Source organism: Callospermophilus lateralis, chromosome 11 (genome assembly GCF_048772815.1).
Source record: "Callospermophilus lateralis isolate mCalLat2 chromosome 11, mCalLat2.hap1, whole genome shotgun sequence".
Taxonomy (NCBI): domain Eukaryota; kingdom Metazoa; phylum Chordata; class Mammalia; order Rodentia; family Sciuridae; genus Callospermophilus; species Callospermophilus lateralis.
The window spans coordinates 108,845,065-108,861,019 of record NC_135315.1 but is presented as its reverse complement, the minus strand read 5'-3'; the positions used below and the strand labels follow the sequence as shown (position 1 = coordinate 108,861,019).

Genomic DNA, 15,955 nt, shown 5'->3' with positions numbered 1-15,955 from the left:
AATACATAATGTTAATTTTCACATAGTGGAAATTATGGGTTATACTATAAAATTAATTTTTACTATTTTATGTGAATTCTAAAAAACGATTATCTTTCCACCTCATATAATTTTAATGTTCAATCTGTTTCCATACAAGAGAAGTTAACTGAAATTTTACAAGATTTTCACTCTTTTATTTCCATCAATAAATAATATATTTACATATATTATCTTCAAATTCAAAAGGCCTCATGTGCAAGTTTATATGCAAATGCTTTTCTGGGTTGGCTGGATTTTACTTCTACAAGAATACCTTGCCTTAAATTCACTGTAGCCTGAGGATCTGGATTTCAATTCCCAGAGCCTCAAAAGAAAAATAAATAAATGTACAGACAAGACCCTACCATTGGACATCATTTATTTTGGGATTTGAGGTTATCTCCTGACTCTCAAAAACTTACTAGGCTCAGATTGAGCAAATGAAGACATAAGTTGTGTCTAATCAGGACATTGTCCAGTCTACACATATTCAGTAACGAGAAGCAAGTTGTGACCATCTGGTGTAAAGTCTGCCAGAGTGGGTATCCATTTCTAGGCTTCCTCATTATGTTCAGTGAATCTGATTTTTTCCTCCTGTATAGGTACTTTGTGATTTATAGAGAGGACATGTGGTTCCTAAAAATACAGTAAATTATGAGTGTGCAGTAAAATCCTGAGACTGGATGGTGAGTCTGGTTGAAACTGGCTGCACTGACTATGGTCGGAACTGGCTATGGTTGGCTAGAATCCTTGGTGTAATCTTTGGTTTCTGCAGTCCTGGGTCTTCTCTTGAGAAAGGTCAGCCATGAATTTCCACTGGCCAGTCAACTTGACCATATATTAACAGTAGACACTGGAAGTCCTACAGTATCCTATAGAATATCTTCAGCCCCTACCTTAAATTTTATGTGAGAACATTTGTGACAATATTTCCAAATCTTCTCAGATTGTGTTGTGGATTCTGGAGTGAGGAGATCATCCCAATCACAACTCCATGTATTTTTTCCTCCAGGAGTGGGGTGAGATACTCGATAGATATCTCAGTTTTTCTTTATTCCTGAATTCATTCTTCTTCGTTTTGGAGATTGTGGTATTGTGGATTGAGCCAGAGGTACTGTACCACTTAACTACATACCTGGTACTTTTTAATATTTTTATTATCTTCAAATAGTTGCTGAGTGTGATTTTAAATTTATGCTCCAGTATTTTGAGTTGTATTTATACATAAAAATTTAGCTTCCTGTTCAAGGACAACTTCCCCTTTCCCAGTATTATCATTACATTTTTGCAATTTTATCAGTTATTTTACCCATATTATATTTCAAATGAACATGGTATTTTCAATTGTTATACCAAAAACTGGATGAGAGTTTAAAGTATTTTTTTCCTCTCTGGGTGCAATGACACATGCATATTAATTACAGAGACTCAAGTGGTTAATTCAGTAAGATCACAATTTCAAGGTAAATATCAGGAACTTCCATAGACGAACTAGACAATTAGAAAAACCTGTCTCAAAATTTTAAAACATGGCTGGGTATGTAGCACAGAATTAACATGCTGCTGTTTCAAATCCCCACTACCATGGAAAAATATCAAAAGCAATTTTTAGTTGTTGTTTATGAGCATTTTACATAATTGAAAAGTAAAGAAGAATCATTGATCTTGACAAAATCATGTGTTTCTATTCTTCTTTTGTGTCTCCAAAGGCAGACAACCTGTCAGAGTGTCTTTTGCTCAGATTTCCTTTTGTAGAATGTATATGAGAGCATTCTCATTCCCTACTCTGGTATTCTTCTGGAACTGTGTTTGAGAACTATGTAATATGAGGATCCCACAGCTGGCACATCTAATGTCTCTCATAAATCCAGACCAGTTCTTGGGGCTTTTTCTCTTCAAGAGCAATATAGATGTATAGAGCTTAGTTTCTCAAAGAAATAACTGAGAGAACTCTCAACTTCCATTTTTTAAAATGTCTTCACTAATTTTATAGTCTAGCACAGTGTTTCTTTCTTCCATATTCATATAATTGGAGTACTAGTTACTCTTCCACTTTTTGAGAGTAGCCATTCTAACAGCTGTGCTCATGCAGAAGATCTTATAGTTGGATGGTGCACTAAAATTCTGATGCAAGCTTTTTAGATTCCAGGGTGCCTTATGCTCACTGGAAAAAAAATGATGTGCACCTATTTTAGAAATAAAGAGGGATCTGTGATTCTAACCATTTTTCTTCACTGATATTCAAGATTTTAGCCCATTATAATGTTTTCACACCAATGTGAAAACACTCCTTTTTGATCTAGGGAGATTTGCACCTGTACAGTTACCAGTGCTTTCAATCCTTTGAGGTTTCAGATGTAGTCCATTGAAGGGAAAAAGTTAATATCAGGACAAATTACTTACAGAAAGAATTGGTTAGGTCTGTTGTTATTAGTAAAGTGAGCTGGCTGAGAGAGATCAGGAAGTGCTAAACTGCCACTTTGGCTTTCAGTGATGGTCTTCATTTCCCTGTTAATTTTTTGGTACTGTCTAGATAAAAGTTCAAGTGTCAGCAACAGCTATTTACATTTTTAGAGAATGTTGGCATATCCCTCTAAGGGATTAAGGGATTACCTTAAGATTTAACACCTCTTCCACTCTGCCCTACTGGAATAAATCCCATGGATCTTGCATGGCCATAGAAAACCACTTATTTTTCCCCCCTTTTTTAAATACTCATGTATATCTTATTCCTTCCTCCGTGTGTACAGATAAATTAGCATTTAAACTAAAGGCAATTTAGAGTTAAATAATATATTTCAAATGCAAATCAATCTTGCTTTATTTATATTAACACTGGATTTGGGCATTTTGTTGCAGTAATTTTGCGTATTGCTCAAATAAGAAAAATCTTCAAGTGCATTCTACTTATCTTCTCTTGGCAGATATTTTTTTTTTAGTTTTCTAATTTGTGTGCCTCTAATTCCTTTACAGTTTCTAGAAGGACTCAAAAGAGGAGTTTATATTTATTTGGTGTATTCATAAATGGAGGTAGGCTTATATTCTGCTTTTACTTATTTTTATTTTATTTTTAAAAATCATCTCTCTTTATAACTGCTCTTTGGTGGATGCTTGTGTATAATTCCAGTGTCACACACATTCTGCACACAAGTCTCTTTTGTAATCTATGCCTTTTATTCTACCATCTACCTGGAAGTAGGATTGTAGCATTCATTAACATTAAATATTTTATTGATATGTTTTGATTTATATACTTATAATTATTAACAATAAAAAGATATTTGCATGCATATGAAATGCCCTATGTAGTTTTCTGTATTGTGATTTCTTTATCTTAAAATTACTACACTGTTGTAATATTATCACATGCATTAATGTCAGGTAATAATCACTAGTACATTTGTTTTCACATGTGAGAGAGTACTTGTCTAATTTTATATACATTAATAATTCCAGGAAAATTTTAGAAGTTTCTGCTTTGATTTCTTCTTTAACAAAAAGTAAACAATGGCAAAATTATTACCAGTTACTATTAAAGGTTACCTTGGGAAAAATGATCATATTTATAATAGTTCTATCCTTTGTAAATATGTTAAATATTTGAGTCTTTTATTTTTTTTCTGTATTTTTATTTTCTCAAATACTGCATAATTCTTTTGTAAACATACTTGCATATAAAATGCAACATTCATGTGACATCAGCATAAAACATACATAGTATTTGTTAAACTGGATATAATACATCAACAAAGATTCTAGCTCCTAGAATTTACATTTTACAAAATTTAATAATTATTGGTTCCTCTTTAGCCATGCCCCTTAGTTTCAACTCTGGAAGAATGTGGATGTATTCTCATGAACAGTTGCTGTAATTTTAGTCTCTGTTTCCTGTGTGGGTGTATCATATACATATGATTACAAAACAGTTTCTACAAATGAATAATAAAAGCTTAAATTATTATTTTCCTTTTTTGTGAAAGCATTTATTCTACATATTCATCGATACTATTTAATTCATTTATATGATGTGATTTTATTCAATGTTACCTAATTTCTAAAGATTTTGAGTTTTTATGATTATTGAACACTTACATATATCCTTTTTAAAGTGACTCTTCAAGTTTTTTTTTTTTTATGCACTCTGTTGTATTTCTTCTTCTTATAAGTGTTTGATTATATGTGAGGAAATTAGGGTTTATTTTTAACTTGTCAGTTTTTCAGCTTTTAATGTAATCATTTGATGAATAGATTTTTTTGTATTAATATTTTGTAATTCATAACTTTAAGTCTATTATATTGTATAATTTTGAAAACAAAAGAAAACTATTTTTTTGTGTGTGATATTAGGAATTCAACCAAAGTTTCTTAATGCTGAGCATATTCTCAGCTCTGTTTTGAATTTTATTTCCAGATGGGGTTTGCTCAATTTCTTCAGTTGGCCTTAAATTTTGAACTTCATGCCTTAGATTCCAGAATAGTAGATATTTCAGGTGTGCACCACCATATGAACCGTATCTTTTGTATGTAAACTTTTGAGCTTTGTATTTTCTTATATATTTTAGTATTATTTATTAATAACTTATATTTAGCATTTAATGTGTCAAAATATGTTGTTATGTTTTATGTGTGAAGGGATAAAATAGCATTTTATTATTGCACTCTTTTCCCAATATCCTAGCATTTTCTAAGAGATTTGTTGTTGGTGTTTTCTGTAGTTCCACCATTTATTTTATTATGAGGTTTACCCTGATAGATTTTACTTCATAACATCAATCATGTGGCATCATGGTATTTTGGTCAGCAGTAGAATTTATGTACAACCATGGAGTAGCAAATATCTTAGCCATGTACTAGTCTATACCATCTAGATTCTGTCATTGCACTCAGAATATTGGAAAATTGCAGAAGATTCTTAGGATAAATATTCCAGAGTGTATTTCCCTAAAGTGAGAAATAATTATATATGCCTATATTTGCAATTATATACTGTATAATTGATATAATTTTTATTCGTTGAATTTTCAAATTTGCTAGTGCTTTTTTAATTGTTTCTGCTTTTTTAAAAAAAAAAATTTGTACTGAAGATTGAACCCAAGTTTGCTTAACAATAAAGCCACATCCTCAGTCCTTTTTTTATATTTTATTTAGAGACAGAGTATTACTGAGTTGCTAAGTGCCTCACTAAGTTGCTCAATACAATATATATAAGACAATATTATATACAATATTGTCTTAGAATTCATGATCCTTTTTTCTTATCCTCCTCAGTCACTGGAACTACAGTTGTCCATCACTGGACTGGGCTCATTTGCTTTTTAAAAGCACCAACATTGATACTGGTAACTCTGTGTTATGTTTATCTTTAATAGCTTCTAATTTTGCTCTTTTGCTCAAGACTTTCTTTACTTTTAGATTTTGAATTTTACTTTTTATTGGGATGTATGATTTGATAATAAATTCTAGTCACTTTTTGGCTTACTAATTTTTTGTATGTTTTATTTTCACCTCAGGTATAGATGAATTCCAATTTTTCCAGCTGTATGGAGGTCTAAGTGAAACATAATAACCTGTATGGATATTGTTAAAAAAATGGAACCACAATTTTACTCAGTTTTTTGACTGCACTTTATATGCCCAAAGGACATAAAATCAGCATAATACATTGACACAGCCACATTAATGTTTATAGCAGCACAATTCACAATAGCTAAGATATAAAACCAACCATTCAATGATCAATGGGTCCATTCAATGATGACAGGATAAAAAAATGTTGCTTATGTACACAATAAATTATGAATCAGCCATAAAGAAGAATGACTTTATGACATTTGCCAGGAAACGGATAAATCTGGATATTTTATGCTAAGTAAAACACACCATTTCTTTAAAAGCAAATATTGAAAGTTATTGCTGATATGTGAAATCTAAAGCTTTTAAAGTGGGGGAGGGTAAGAAAAGAAGATCAGTAGATTGCACAATGGTAAACAAAAATAAATAAGTAAATAAATAAATAAAAAGGACAAGGATAGAAATATAAAAGATATATATCTGTAAGTTAATCCTACCATCATAGCCATCAACAACAACAGGATTTTAATTAGGATAAGATATATCCCATGCTTGCATAATACCATAAAAATTAATTTACTGTCAGGTACAATTAGAAAGAACCAATAAAATAAAAAAAAACAAATTATATTTGTTTGAAGAGCTATATGTATATTCTATTATATATATCATACAATATAAACATCGATCAAAGTTTAATATATATATATATATATATATATATATATATATATATATATATATATATAATTTTGTACGTTAAAATTATAAAAAGGAAAATTCAAACAGGATTGTTGTTGCTATTTTTTATATTAATAACATACATATAAACCATAAAATGTTTGAACTTAAATAAACTATTAAATATTTCCATTAAGTTGTCTGCCTACCTTGTTGCATTTCAAAATTTCTCTAATACCATTGATATTGGAATTACTAGAGATCTCACTACACATTCAGAATAGCCAGCTCTATCAGAGAAATAACAAATAAAATTCTACACATTAGTAAATTTCTGATTAGTGGTTGTACAATTAAAATGTGAGGATTCCCTTTCTTAATTACCAAAAGTTTTTCATCTGAAAAATGTGTATAATTTAGATCAATATATGAAATATTACAAAATATATATTTTTGTGATAATGCCTGAGTTTTATATTGTGTTTTATAAATGTGGAGTATGTATACATTTTTGAACTTAAATAACTTTTTATGCAGAAGTAGATAATAGTATCATTGTGTTCCATAACACTACCTACATGACAGTCCACTAACTCTAATTTCAACTGTACTTACATTACAGACTGTGCAAATATTTCTGTGGTCAATGTGTTATTAATTTACATATACTTATTTTAGGAACTGTTAACATTTATGGATATAGCCATTGATTTTACTGAAGAGGAGTGGGAATGCCTTCAGCCTGCTCAGAAAAATTTATATAGAGATGTGATGCTAGAGAACTATAGAAACTTGGCCTTCCTGGGTAAGTTTAACTTCACTTTAAATTTATTAATTACTAATTATTATTTAATTTACTTCTGTTGCAGAGTATATTCTGGGAACTTCTCTATAAAAATGAGTTTCAGATTTGTGTTTCAAAGAAAAAGGGTATTTTTAGTACAGATATTTTACTCTCTCTCTCTCTCTCTCTCTCTCTGTGTGTGTGTGTGTGTGTGTGTGTGTGTGTGTATAATTTTACTCTTTAATCTGTCTCTTTCTTTGTGTGTTACACATCCTTCACTTTACATAAGTAGTACCTAGTATAATTTAGTAATGCTGCTATGTAGACTCTACATAGCAGCAGACACAGTTGAGTCATTCAGATGTCAAGGAGAAAACCAAACTAAAAAATTTTGATAGAGTAGTTACCCAGCAGAAGAAATTTTCAGAAGCTTAGGTTTATTTACTTTGATTGTAATCATTAAACACATACTGCCCTATATTTATCACATTTTCAAATTCCTTGTTGTTCTCTGTTTTCTTCTTTAGTGATGTTCCAGTTTATTCAGATTAACTATCAAAACTTAGCTTTTGTTGTGAGGGCCAGCATGATCTGTTTCAAATCTTCTTGTGAGGAAACTTTGAAAGGAGCCAACAGAAAAAAGACACACACACACACAGAGTGAAAAGAAAAAAAGAAAAAAAGAACTTGCCACACCTCTTAACAGTTGCACATATAATACCTCCAAATTACAGAGCTTCTGATACCATGACTACATTCTAACCCAGTGTTTCTTTAACCCCATGTGCTAGCTAACCAAGATTAGGTCTGGTTAATACAAATATAGAGCCCTTTCTCCCTAAGAACATTATCACAGAAAGTAGATAGTGCACCTGTAGAGTTGTCTTAATATCTTCAGGGAGAAACTTCTGGGCATTACAATTGTGGGACTCAGGGTGCCAGTTTCCATCACCCCCACACTTTCCTGTCAATTCCAAGATCAGAATACCTAATACCTCCCCTCTTTTTAAAGGTCTTTTGAATAAATAATATTACTTATCTCCTTAATGCTGGTGGGGGCAAAAAATAGGGCAAGCATAGACAACAGCAAGTTCCAGTATCAGTAAACATCTACCTATGAATATTTTTGACCCGGATGATATTGAGGTAAACATGAAGTTAACCAATCCAACAAGTCCAGAATGCATCATCTTGTTGATCCTTATTAATGATATCTTTAAGGTAATCTAAGGTCTTTTGTATAAATAATATTACTTATCTCCTTAATGCTGGTGGGGGTAAAAAATAGGGCAAGCATAGACAACAGGAAGTTCCAATATCAGTAAACATCCACCTATGAATATTTTTGACCCAGATGAAATTGAGGTAAACATGAAGTTAACCAATCCAAAAAGTCCAAAATCCATCATCTTGTTGATCCTAATTAATGATATCTTTAAGGTAATCTAAGTCTATTGAAATAAAATTACTATTATACCTTAAATTGAAGGAATGTGTGGTATTAAACTTCTGATATCCTTTATGATGTAACAATAACAGACAATTAATTGCAGCATAATTGTCAAGTATGGCTTGACAATGTTGTTTTTGTTCTTCATTAAGCATATTTACATCCATGGAGGCATGACTAATACTGTTTATGATAGTATAGGCAAGTTTCATAGTAGTTATATAAGCCCATAGAGCTAGTCCAGGTAAACCAGCAAGGAGAATGTCAAAATGTTAAATTCTGCCTTAGAGAGAAGCTTCACTGAATCATCACAGTTTTTATCAAGAGGAATAGATATTTTATGAATAAATTGCACATGATTTTGACCTATTAAATACTATGTGGATGGTAAGGACACATTATTCTAAGACAACTATGAATACCATGAGACATTTTTGCAGGTGTATAACAATTTTATGCAAGTGAGTCAAGATATTGTAATGGGTCCTTGAAGTCCAGGATCTGGCAGCACTGAATTTCCCAGAGCTGGTGTACAGAAACAGAGCAAAATTGTTGTTAAGACCAAAGCATTTACAGAGTTTTGTGTGAGTTTAGCAATCAAAGCAGTAACAAAGTTATCTAGAGTACATTCTAACCCCATTTTAGCCAACACCTGTTGAGCTGAGGCTGTCAATGATTTTATATTTCAAAAAGTAACTAGAATTTAAGTATCTTGGGGTCCTCTTTTAATGTTTCTCCTCTTTTGAGAAGAATGATTATTCTCTTGTTTGGAGGAACTCTTATCTTCCAGGGTTAAATGAAACTTAGAAATAAGCTTGTGCAGTCACTGATGTACATTTGTCATTGCTATTTTTCAAGCATGAAGCTAGAGTCTAAACAGGACATGTTAGCATAAGTGTAGCAGTCTATGCTTTTCCCCACGTGAGCAAAGGCATAAAAGCTTGTCATGCTGGTCAGGTGGAACCTCATATATTACATAATTTTATTTGCAATTGCTGTTTGAGAATAAAATATCTATTCAATGCAGATGACCAATTTTGAGTATTAACTTTATGTTGTATATTGAGCACATTAACTGTAAATATAACAATATTTAATGCATATTAATATAAAAGAGTCTAGATCTTTGTTTGTTTCTGTTTTAAAAGGCAAGTATTAGGATACAATTTGCTCACTCAACAAAAGCTTGTCCAAAAGAATTATGAGAAATTTCATGATTTAAAACTATATCCCATTGATTAAAAATTGTGCAAAAGGATGAGATTGTAAAGGCAAAAGAATTATCCATCTTTAAACAAATAGGGCCTCTAGGAGCAGATCATGCTTGGTTTCTTTCCATGCTCTCTGATGAAACTTACTTGACATTTTCTATTTTAGATTCAATTCTGTTATTAAATTTTTTCTTTTGTTTTGTTTTTTGAAATAATGCATTAGTAATCATAAATATTTGGAAGTGAATAAATCATTATACTTCTAGTTTATAATTTTTTAATATTTTTTATTTTGATTAGTGATTTAATTTTTGGATCATTGTTTTTTATTGTGGCATGCTTGGATTCTTTTCAATATATATATATTGAATATATATATATATATATATATATATATATATATATATATATATATATATATATATATATGAGAGAGAGAGAGAGAGAGAGTCTTTGACTATAACATCAACCCTACACAAAATACAGTGTGTGTGTGTGTGATATATATATATCCCACTTCTCTTTATATATCCTATAGATTTTTAATTTTTACAGTATTTTACAAGTTGCTTAGACTTGTCTTAAACTTGGTACTGCTTGGTAAGTCTCTCCCATATTTGTAGAATATCGGATTTGCACACTAGGAATGCCCCCTCTCATTTTTTCTTAAAAAATTATTCACATAAACATTGTGCCCATTGATGTTAATATTTTTCAATTTCACTCTCTCAAGTTTTTTAAATAGTTATTTAGTGTTCTTTGAGTAATTCATAACTGTCAGTATCCTAACATTAAATTCTTAATGTTTTATTTTTGGTTTTTTTTTGGATTTAGCCATGCTTCACTTTGCTTATGTTTGCTGTACTACTTTTCATTTGTTCATTAAAGGAGCCATGAGTATATTATCTATTCCATTTTAGGGAAAAAAGTATAAAAACGTTTAAATAAAATACAATAGGTAAGAACAGTTCTGTGTCCTGGTAATATTTGCTAATTGGGAAGTCTTGCAAAAGTACATCATGTTTGAGAGAATTCACAGAAATTTAGAAACAGCATGGCTCAAACAATTTTAAAAAGACTTGTGTTGTAGTACATGATATAGAATTTTTGGGGTAATGTCAAGCATTACACATGAAACATTAAAAGTTGGATGACCTAAAGATCCAGAATTTACAGTACTAAATATGTATCCATGAACAGTTAAATCAGAAAATTGAAGAGATACCTCTGCTTTTGTGTTTAGTGCCAACATTTTTCTCAGTATTCAAGCTAGGGACTCAATGTGCGTGCCCATCAATGTCAAATGTTTAAAAATGTGTACTTATATACTATTATCATTTAGTTATAAAATATTTTGTCTCTTAAAGTATAATAAGAAATATATGCAGGTCTTTGAATTAAGTGAAAGGTGGCATGCAGATATTAAGTTGTAGGAGCATTTGATTCACATGTGGAAGTCAGAAATTTAGTGAGCAAAATTTTACTCACCAGGTACTGTGTTTTGTGTAGGGTTTATATTATAGTAAAAGTCTTCATATTTTTATTTTATTGAGCATAATAGGGTCAAGAGTTTTATTTTACCACATAGTGAGTGTTTTATGTTCTTCATAAATACTAGTAGAAGGAATACAATGCATTATAAGAACAAAATTAATAATTATATGAAATAATAATTGTTAATTCATTCTCTTTAGTCATTTTACCTTGTATATATAGTACAAAATATTATGATATATTTATAAATAAACAAAGTGGTATTTGTCAATACAGGAAATTCTCATATCACATGAATGTAAAAATATAAAAATCAATTTATTATATTTGATTGTCATGTGTTGAATTCATCCAAATATTATGGCCATAGTCTATGCAAGGTTTTTATTGTCTTTTAAAATGTTTTTACAAAAATCTTTATAGACATGTGTGTGTATATTTCTTAGTAAATTTTTTGTTCATATTTCTTTTTAAGAGTCCATTGCCTCTTTACCTTGTTGAATATTTATGGTATTATCATTCAAAACAGAAATGTTTGTATATGTTTTACATTTCTCTTATTTTACTGACAGTGAAGGTAGCTGGTAGATATTTCCTAAATACCCAATACTATCTTATGAAGGACAAAAGGCTGTTAATTATTCTTTTCTACACTTTATTATATTACTCTTCTTAATGATGTACTCCTCTTGGATACTGTGGTCTCTACAAGAATTTGGATAATATTCTCAAGGTAATTTTTTCTGTACATTTTTATTGAACTAATATATTTTTTGGATTTATGGTGACTTTGGACTTACTAATCTGCTACACTCCTAATGTACTTATTTTACCTTAATTTCATGTTATGTACACAAAATATATTTATCCCAGTCTAATAGGTATTGTTTTTTAAATTTTTGTTTATTTCAGCCATGACTCCTAATCATATCCAAGAATATTCACTAGAAAAGGGCCGAAAACATATATTACATGAAGTGATAAGTGCAAAATATGGAAGTTGTGATCTTGACTATTTACCAAAAAAGAAAATATGGAAAACTACAAGTGAGAGTGAACAACAGAAATCATATAAAGAGTCAGGCCTTGTTCATCACCAGGAAATTTATACTTGAGAGAAGCCCTACAAATATAAAGAATGTTGCAAAGCTTTTAGTTAAAAAAAAGGTCTTATTTGCCACAGAGGAACCCATAATGGAGAAAAGCCCTACAAATGTAAAGAATGTGGCAAAGCTTTTGGTCAAAAATCAAACCTTATTCGCCATCACAGAACTCACACTGGAGAGAAGCCCTACAAATGTAAAGATTGTGGTAAAGCTTTTGGTCAAAAATCACACCTTTTTTACCACAGAAGAACTCACACTGGAGAGAAGCCCTACAAATGTAAAGATTGTGGCAAAGCTTTTGGTAAAAAATCAGACCTTATTTTCCACAGAAGAAATCACACTGGAGAGAAGCCCTACAAATGTACAGAATGTGGCAAAGATTTTAGTCAAAAATCAAACCTTACTTGCCACATCAGAACTCACACTGGAGAGAAGCCTTACAAATGTAAACATTGTGGCAAAACTTTTAGTCAAAAATCAAACCTTATTTGCCACAGCAGAGCTCACACTGGAGAGAAGCCCTACAAATGTAAAGATTGTGGCAAAGCTTTTGCTCAAAAATCAGACCTTATTTACCACATCAGAACTCACACTGGAGAGAAGCCCTACAAATGTAAAGATTGTGACAAAGCTTTTGCTCAAAAATCAAACCTTATTTACCACAGCAGAACACACACTGGAGAGAAGCCCTACAAATGTAAAGAATGTGGCAAAGATTTTTGTCAAAAATCACACCTTATTCGCCACAGCAGAACTCACACTGGAGAGAAGGCCTACAAATGCAAAGATTGTGGTAAAGCTCTTGGTCAAAAATCAGACCTTATTTGCCACAGAAGAACCCACACTGGAGAGAAGCCCTACAAATGTAAAGAATGTGGCAAACCTTTTGGTCAAAAATCAGTCCTAATTTGCCACTACAGAACTCACACTGGAGAGAAGCCGTATAAATGTAAAGATTGTGGCAAAGCTTTTGGTCAAAAATCAAACCTTATTTGCCACAGCAGAACTCACACTGGAGAGAAGCCCTACAAATGTAATGATTGTTGCAAAGCTTTTGGTCAAAAATCAAACCTTATTTGCCACAGCAGAGCTCACACTGGAGAGAAGTCCTACAAATGTAAAGATTGTGGCAAAGCTTTTGGTCAAAAATCAAACCTTATTTACCACAGCAGAACTCACCCTGGAGAGAAGCTCTACAAATGAAAAGATTGTGGCGGAGCTTTTGGTCAAAAATCAGACCTTATTTACCACAGCAGAACTCACATGGAGAGAAGCCCTAAAAATGTAAATATTGTGGCAAAGCTTTTGGTCAAAAATTAGACCTTATTTTCCACAGAAGAACTCACATTGGAGACAAGCCCTACAAATGTACAGAATCTGGCAAAGCTTTGGTGACACATGAAACCTTATTCGCCAGAGCAGAAATCAAAGTGGAATGATGCCCTACAAATGTAAAGAATGTGGCAAAGTTTTTGGTCAAAAATAGACCTTCTTTACCACAGCAGAACTCACTGGAGAGAAGCCCTACAAATATAAAGAATGTGGCTAAGCTTTTACTCAAAAATCAGGCTTTATTTGCCACAGAAGAACTTACACTAGAGAGAAGCCTTACAAATTTAAAGAATGTGGCAAAGCATTCAGTCAAAAATCACACCTTATTTGCCACAACAGAACTCACACTGTAGAAAAGCCTCAAACATGCAAAGTATGTGACAAAGATTTTACTCAAATATTACACCTTATTTGCCACAGAAGAATTTACACTGGAGAGAAACCTTACAAATATAAGGAATGTGGCAAAGCTTTTAGCAATAAGACATGCCTTATTCCCCACAACAGAACTCACACTGGAGAATAGCCCTACAAAAGTGAATAATGTGGAAAAGCTTTTAATAAAAAATAAAACTTTATTCACCACAGCAGAAGACATCCTGGTGAATTTGAAATGTGAATAAAGTAATAATACTTTTAAGGAAAGACTAAACCTTGGAGCTAGGGTTGTGGTTCCGTGGTAGAGGGCTAGCCTTGCAGGTTCGAGATCCTGGGTTTGATCCTCAGCACCACATAAAAATAAATAAGTGAAATAAAGGTACTGTGTCCAACTACAACTAAAAAATAAGCATTAAAAAAAGAAAGACTAAACCTTATTAACAACAGAATGTATACAGAAAAGAACCCCTACAAATTGAAACAATGCAGCAAAGCTTTTAATAAGAAATCAATTCTGTTCACCACTAGGCTACTTATTCTGGAAAGAAGACATCTAAATGTATAGAATGTAGAAACGTTTTAAATTATATATCATATATTACTAGGCATCAGAGAAAACACACTTGAAAGAAGTTCTACAAATGAGACCATTGTACCATTACTCTAAGAAAGGGACAACGTTTAGTCCTCACCACAATAACCATAGTGTAGAGAAAATTTTGAAATGTGAAAATTGACAATGTGACAATGCCTCTAAAATTTATTCAATATTCAACACCTGGGAATACATACTGCTTAGAGAAAATACAAATGGAAAAAAATGTAGCTACATGTTTTTTAAACACTGCTTATTTTTGGAGAATTCATTGTGCCCAGAAACTCTAAATTGTTAAGTAATATTTCCAAAATATATTTAAATTTTAAATTCATTGAACATCTGAAAACTCATACTAGTAGTGAACATTGAACAGATTTTGTCCAAAATGTATGCCTTCTATAACAATGAAACATTTATACTAAATGTGACAATATAGTAAGTTATTATCTATATATTACACTTGATGTATATGAGGATGAGTAAAATACAGAACTCATTTAAGTTTAGAAAACAAGTAGTTGTCTTTAAATTTTGCTTAAATTTATTAAGCATTATCAAGTTATTTTGTAGAAATATCAGTCATAAATATCATATATGCATAGTGAAGAAACATAATCCTTGAAAGAATATAAATCAAAAATTACTATTTTCACTTTTGAATACTGAGAAAAGAATTATATAAAATATATTTTTGATGTTTAACACTCAAGTGTAATATTGTAAACTTTAATTTTTTTTGTATTTCAGTTTAAGTTTAGATATTTTTATACACTGAGCCACATTCCTAAGCCCTCTCTCCACTTTTTCAAATTTTGAGACTATCTTACTAAGTTGCTGAAAACACACTAAGTTTCTGAGGCTGAATTTAAATTTCTGAAATTACTCAGCTTCCCAATTTGCTTAGATTACAAGTATGTACCATCATGCCAGGTTTACAGTGCATTTTTTAACCTATATTTAACTTATGTAGGCAGTATGTCTTTACAACTGAATATTTGTTTATGTGTTAACACTCATGTATTTCATCCTGTTGTTAAATGACAGACATCATAGTGTTCCACTTGACTAAATGTCCTAGTAACAGTAAAACATACTGTTGAGTGAATAATACTCTAGCATCTGTTAAAACTTTTACACATTTTAGTCAAACTTAATATGGAATACAATTTGCATAAGTCAGATAATTATTTTTTTCTGTTTGTATTTATGGTGAAATTAAGAGTTATAAGAAGGATATATATATTCATATATATATATATATATATATATATATATATATATATATATATATGAAATTAAGCCCTAGATTTTCATATCTTCATTTATAAA

At 31.1% G+C, this 15,955-nt stretch overlaps 1 pseudogene; it reads left to right on the top strand.

Annotated features, from left to right (window-relative positions):
- Positions 1–12,126: 12,126 nt before the first annotated feature.
- LOC143642339 (uncharacterized) lies at positions 12,127–14,176 on the top strand (annotated as a pseudogene).
- Positions 14,177–15,955: the final 1,779 nt, after the last annotated feature.